General features: G+C 41.1%; 1 long non-coding RNA gene across 1 annotated transcript in view; it reads right to left on the bottom strand.

Moving 5' to 3' along the window:
• Positions 1 to 1378: 1378 nt before the first annotated feature.
• The window catches only part of LOC114551110 (uncharacterized), a 60858-nt gene continuing 56236 nt past the window's right edge, over positions 1379 to 6000 (bottom strand). The window contains exon 6 of the long non-coding RNA XR_003691851.1: positions 1379 to 1416. This is a non-coding gene — a long non-coding RNA (uncharacterized LOC114551110). The remainder of the gene's footprint in view (positions 1417 to 6000) is intronic.

Here is a 6000-nt window from a genome sequence, read left to right as displayed (position 1 = left end):
AAACGTAATTAAAAAAACGCCAACAAAGTGAGAAAAAAAACTGGAAAGAATGTGACAACAAAATTTCAATAAAATCGACAAAAACGTCGAGAAAAGTGTAGAAAAAGAACAACAAAATGTTGAAATTTCGAGTTGCAGGACGACGGGAAGACAACACAAAGGTTAAGTAGAATTTTCATGTATCTGTACTTTGTTTCTGGAAACTTTTACTTCACTACTTTTCTGACACATTTCCCCATAAGAGTCTTTGTTACTCGTTACACAAGAAATGATTTTGTACGTTGGAGTGAAAGATTCTTCTCTTCGTTTCAATTTTTCTCTTTGTTGATGTCAGACTTAGAATTTGATGTTGATGGTGTGGAAACCCTGAATATTATGTGTCGCTATAGGAAGCCACAATTAAGTTCATAATCTATGTTTTTCTTTACTTTTACTAATAATTAAGTACATTTAATATCAGAAAATGACTTGATACTTAGTACAGTGGCCTTCAAGTAATATTCTAAAAGGTAACTTTAACTTCTACCAAAGTAATTTTCTGTTAAGATACTTGTACTCAAGTATTGCTTTCAAGACTGGCCCTGATGTATCCCTAACATATCCCAGAATGCACCTTCAGCAATGTTTGGTACCACCTTCCTAATATGAGTCAGAAATTATGTTTTTTATCAAAGGTTAATATACATGATTTTTATGCTTTATAAGACCAATTGGAGTTCCTTTCGGGGATGTTGATGTGCTTCAATCGCAATATCGGCTCCTAACGATCACAAAAACACTAGCTGTGTTTGAAACCGTTCCCTATCACTGACATAGTTCACTATTATATATATATTAGGGCTGTCAATCGATTAAAAAAAATTAATTAATTGCACAATTTGCTGTAATTAATCGCGATTAATCGCTTTTTTAAATTGAGACTGAAGCTTATAATAATGGATATTTAAATGCTAAATCACTTAACTTTGCAAATATGAAGAAAAAACCAAACAAGGAAAGGTTCTGCTAAGTTCAGAATGTTTAATATCTTTCAGAACAACAGCAGCAACAATTTGGCTTAGTCCTGCTGAAGGCTGCTGAAACGGCTAGAAACTGTCCGACTTGAGAGCAGATTTTTGTCACCGTCCCCCGGCTGCTGTCGCCTGCTCGTCTACTTTACAGGCGAGGAGAGCAGTTCATCTCCAACGAGCCGAGAGTTCAGTTCATCTCCAACGAGCCGAGAGTTCAGTTCATCTCCAACGAGCCGAGAGTTCAGTTCATCTCCAACGAGCCGAGAGTTCAGTTCATCTCCAACGAGCCGAGAGTTCAGTTCATCTCCAACGAGCCGAGAGTTCAGTTCATCTCCAACGAGCCGAGAGTTCAGTTCATCTCCAACGAGCCGAGAGTTCAGTCGCCGGCAGGGCAGTCGGGACTCACCTGGAAATGGCGAGCGGAATGAGGTGACTAGTCTCTCAAAATCTGACGAAAATCTTCTAAACTGACCTTTGTTGATCTGAAATGAAGACAGATTCAGCAACTGCACGGCCTATTTCTCGCTTAAAATGTTTTCAGAAACATGTTTCAGTGAACTATTTTAGTACAATATGAGATCGTATTCTGAACGGCCGCCATGACAGTCTGGCTCTCAATATCCGGAGAAAACAAACCCATGTGACGCGTTCGTCCAATCAGCTGCCGGTTTTCATTACTTGGGCAACAATACAGAGTAGCGCCGCCTGTTGTTATGTAGACGTATTACGTTTCTCAGCCGCCACATGAAGTAAACAAACACAGCTGCGTTAATTTTGTTAATTTTTTTTAACGTGTTAATTTTGACAGCCCTAATACATATATAATTCACTATGTGGTCCACTATAAAATACCCACAATCTACCCTACATTTTACTCCGTAACCCACTTAAACTCCCTAAAAACTTTTTAATCGAAGTGATTGGTGAGATTTATTTGGCTGTTTGACTTGGTTCAGTCTCTTGATACTGATTGGCGGGATAATTCCGACAGCTTCCATGTAACATGGACCACACAAAGCTGCTGCTGTCTCCTGTAACCCAGTCTGGATCTTTGAAAAGAGGCAATTTCAGATGATCAGGGCCTGATCTGTGTGGATGTGTGGGTCGCTGTCAGCTGTGTGTGTGGATCCGACCAGGACACACACACAGATGCCTTGGCGTTGTCGCTAATCTCCCCGAGTGGCTCGCGTCTCGATGGCATCCATATGCAACTTTAATTCCAACACTTCAAACCCGCAGAGGGGATAAAAAGATAGTTCTTGAAGATTGCTTTTCATGTTCGCTACGTTTGTCTAAGTGTATAGCCGAGGAGATCTGGAGGGTTTTCGCTTTTTGTGGCGCATTTAAATGAAGAAATAAAGACAAGTCACTCAGCTCAGAGACAACTCCAAGTGTCTGAAAACGGCGGCTTCGGGAGGCAATTTCCTGCTATTGTTTCCCCACTAAAAAGATAAACACTTCCTGTCAATCAGAGCTCCTTCCAAAAGGTGTCGGAGTTCAACATCGTGCAGAGTTACTCTACATGTGGTAACAGTCTGTGGTAACATTTTGTGGAGAGACGTTAATTGAGCTGCCAGCTGTTTTGGGACTTTTAATTTATTTTTGACATCCGAGCATTTCCGACCCCTGAACTAAAAAGTCCGGCTTCTTTCATAACTGCAGCGTTCCCCCTGCCACATAAACATGCTATATCTAACAAACAACCATAACATCCATGTTATACGATCCCTATTGTTAACAGTTCTCTTTCAGCCTCCATCCAAGTCAACAGGGGCACAATGCTAAAAGGATATGGAGCTTTTCAGATGGCACCTAAAGTGCTGTATCGCATAACCAGTGTGCCTTTTTAATGGATTAACAGTTTATTCCTTTTGCTGGAGTCACACCAAAGCACAGAGGTCCTCTGTAAAATATACTGCTTTTGGTGAATTATGAGTGTGGCCTTCATCCAAGTGCCTGTGGCCTTCCTGTTTATTTGTACGTCGGTGCAGGTCTGCAGCGAGGTGGGGTCCGACGGATCCAGCTGAGCATGTGTAAACACTCGAGTGAAAGTGGCTTTCTTCCCTCCGGCGGAGGGGATTTTTTTTACTGCCCATTGTTTTTAACACAGAATCAACCTCTTAAAAACATTGGACACTCTCTCATGGCTCTCCTGTGGCCTGAAGAGTACTTTGTATATGCCTATTGACAAAATATTTCTGTGTTATGGCATGTGTATACTGTGACTCGTATAAACTGGAGAAGAAACACGAGTGTGCTGGCGGGAACATCTCGGCCGTTTCATGCAAAGTGCTCCCAGGAAAGTTCTCCGGATAGTGGCTTAAACTGTAACTTAGTGGTAATAAGGTGTTTTTGTGTGTAAGTGACTGATGGGAGCAACAATCTTTGAACAGACAGCCACAGACTGGGCTGCAATGTAATCCTACAGGGCAAATAGTTCAATGTAAATTTGTAAAATTTCAGTTTTTGCCACTGACAGATTCAGATTATTATTCTAAGTGTCTGACAACATTATGGGATGGATCCCTACAGAGATAGACCTTTTAGTTAAAGAGTAAGATCCTTTTAGTTTAACAGGAAACAGCTCAATGATCCCCATCACCAAACCCACCAGACGCCATGTAAATAATCAGGACTTTGAGCGTATACAGAGCCAGCATATTTCCACGTGTAAATCGGTAAACTATGTGTTAATTTCAACCAAAACTAGAGTTGAGACGTGTGTGTGTACCGAAAACCATTTTTTGAGCTTTGAAGCTTCGGTGCTTTTCAACAGTGAATAATCGAGCTTCGGTGGCGTTTGCGGCAGGGGAAACCAATATTTACGACCGCACTTGAAGGCAGCTTTATTTGATGGAAAAAGAGAAAATAAAAGGCGACGAAGCGAGAGATAAAGCGTCTGCTTTGGACACAGTCACGTGTTGTTACACAAAGTCCTGGGCAGTTCAGTGCTTACCTTTTATAGTGTTTACAACTACAGGACTCACACACACTGCAACCGACGAGTCGGATAGCCAGTGAACCTTACATGATTGTCCACTGCAGGGTGACGTTAGGTTGCTTTTCTCCTAAAGTTGATTTGGACTCAACTTCTTGTCGCAGGCATTCAAAACAAATGGTAAGACCTGAGTTTTTGACGAGTGATGGCGAATGAACTTTTCTGTTAATCCAAAAAAACTGAAAATTCTCTAAATTAAAAAGTAGATCCTCTGTACCTTCAACGGACATTTCTGGTGATCCAAAAATCTAAATACAGGAAAAACACCCATGAGAAACCATTACAGAAAATCGGTGTATGTTCCTCAAAGAAATGAAATTATTTTTATTATTTATTATTAAAATTATTTATCTGTGGGCCTGCGAGGGTCTATGCAGACCACCTGTGCACAGCCAAAGATATATGAAAAAATTGTTAAATCTGTACAATTCTCTTCAAAACCTATTTTTTCTTCACTTGTCTTAGGAAGGGAAATTAGAATCATTTGGTTTGATATAACTGACAGATGAAACATGGACACCGGTAGGTGACAGCTGGAAAAGAAAAAGAAAAAATAATAATGTGTCTGTGTATATATGTGCGTATGAATGTGTGTATGCATGTGTATATGTCTGTGTGTACGCGTGTGTATGTATGTGTACTGTATGCATGTGTATATGTGTGTGTATGTGTGTGTGTGTGCATGTGTATATGTGTGTGTGTGTATGCATGTGTACGTGTGTGTATCCATATGTATGTGTGTGTATGCATGTGTATATGTGTGTGTGTATGCGTGTGTGTTTGCATGTGTACATGTGTATGTGTGCATGCTTGTGTATGCATGTGTATGTGTGTGCATGCATGTGTGTGAATGCATGTGTGTGTGTATGCATGTGTATGTATGTGTATATGTTTGTGTATGCTTGTTTATACTGTATATGTATGTATGCATGCATGCATATGTGTGTGTATGCATGTGTATATGTGTGTGTAAGTAGGAATATATGTATGTATGTGTAACATTTAATTATTCACTTATTTATACATGTATACATATACATGTATAAATAAGTGAATAATTAAAGGACCAGAAAGTTATTATTTTTTATTTGTTCTTCCTACTTGAACATGGAAATCCTCATTTGTATCATTTACAATCATTTTGAAAGATATGTTTGCTGAATATCTTGTTTTGTTGGTTTTCTTGCTTATAGTGAAATGTACTGTACATGTTCTTATTCATCCAAACTGTCCTCAGCTCTCAAAAATTTGCAGGCTGCAGCCTGTCTGAAATGGATATGAAAGATGAATGAGCAAGTTTTCATTTGATTACAGAAGAATGCATGACTTGCCGGACTATAACAAAGCTGGCACAAAGCACGAGTAAAAATGGAAGTTAAATAGAAGCTCCAACTGTATACAGTTGGACACGCGGGGGGACAAACACACTCCGTGATTGTCTTCATGTCAGTTTAGTTTAGCAAGCGTGATCCCGGGGACGTTTCCAGACTGACTTATGAGTCTCTGAGGTGCAGCCGCCGCCATTTGTTTTTGTCAACACGATACGGGTTATCCACAGGCGAAACTCAAACGGCTCATCTGCTGCGACACAGCCGAGATGACAGCGATGATGATAATGGCGATGGTGGTTTACGAGGACGGAGTTTTGGGTACAAGCCGGAGAAAAAAAGCACATGTGTAGGTTGGTGGTTGGAAGAAGAGGAAGAGGAAGGGAAGGGACGGGCGGCTGTTTGAGTGTTGCCACTTTGTGAAAGCGACTCCGGGCTGCCCGTGCACTCTGACACCGGTAGCCAAGACCCCGAGGCCTGGATCGTCAGGGAGAAGTGTGTGTCTGTGGCTGCTGAAGGGGTCTGGGAGCGGGGATCCAAGCCAGGGTCAGGGGGGGTTAGCTACATGTCCTAAAAGCAAACTGTAACCTACTTTCACCCCCACACACTACAGTGAGCCAGTCAGACATCCTGCCATGGAGTCCGCTCTTGACGTTCTGTCTGT

The sequence above is a fragment of the Perca flavescens genome, chromosome 24 (genome assembly GCF_004354835.1).
Source record: "Perca flavescens isolate YP-PL-M2 chromosome 24, PFLA_1.0, whole genome shotgun sequence".
NCBI lineage: Eukaryota > Metazoa > Chordata > Actinopteri > Perciformes > Percidae > Perca > Perca flavescens.
The sequence above is the reverse complement of the archived record's forward strand: the minus strand, read 5'-3'. Positions and strand labels throughout refer to the sequence as shown.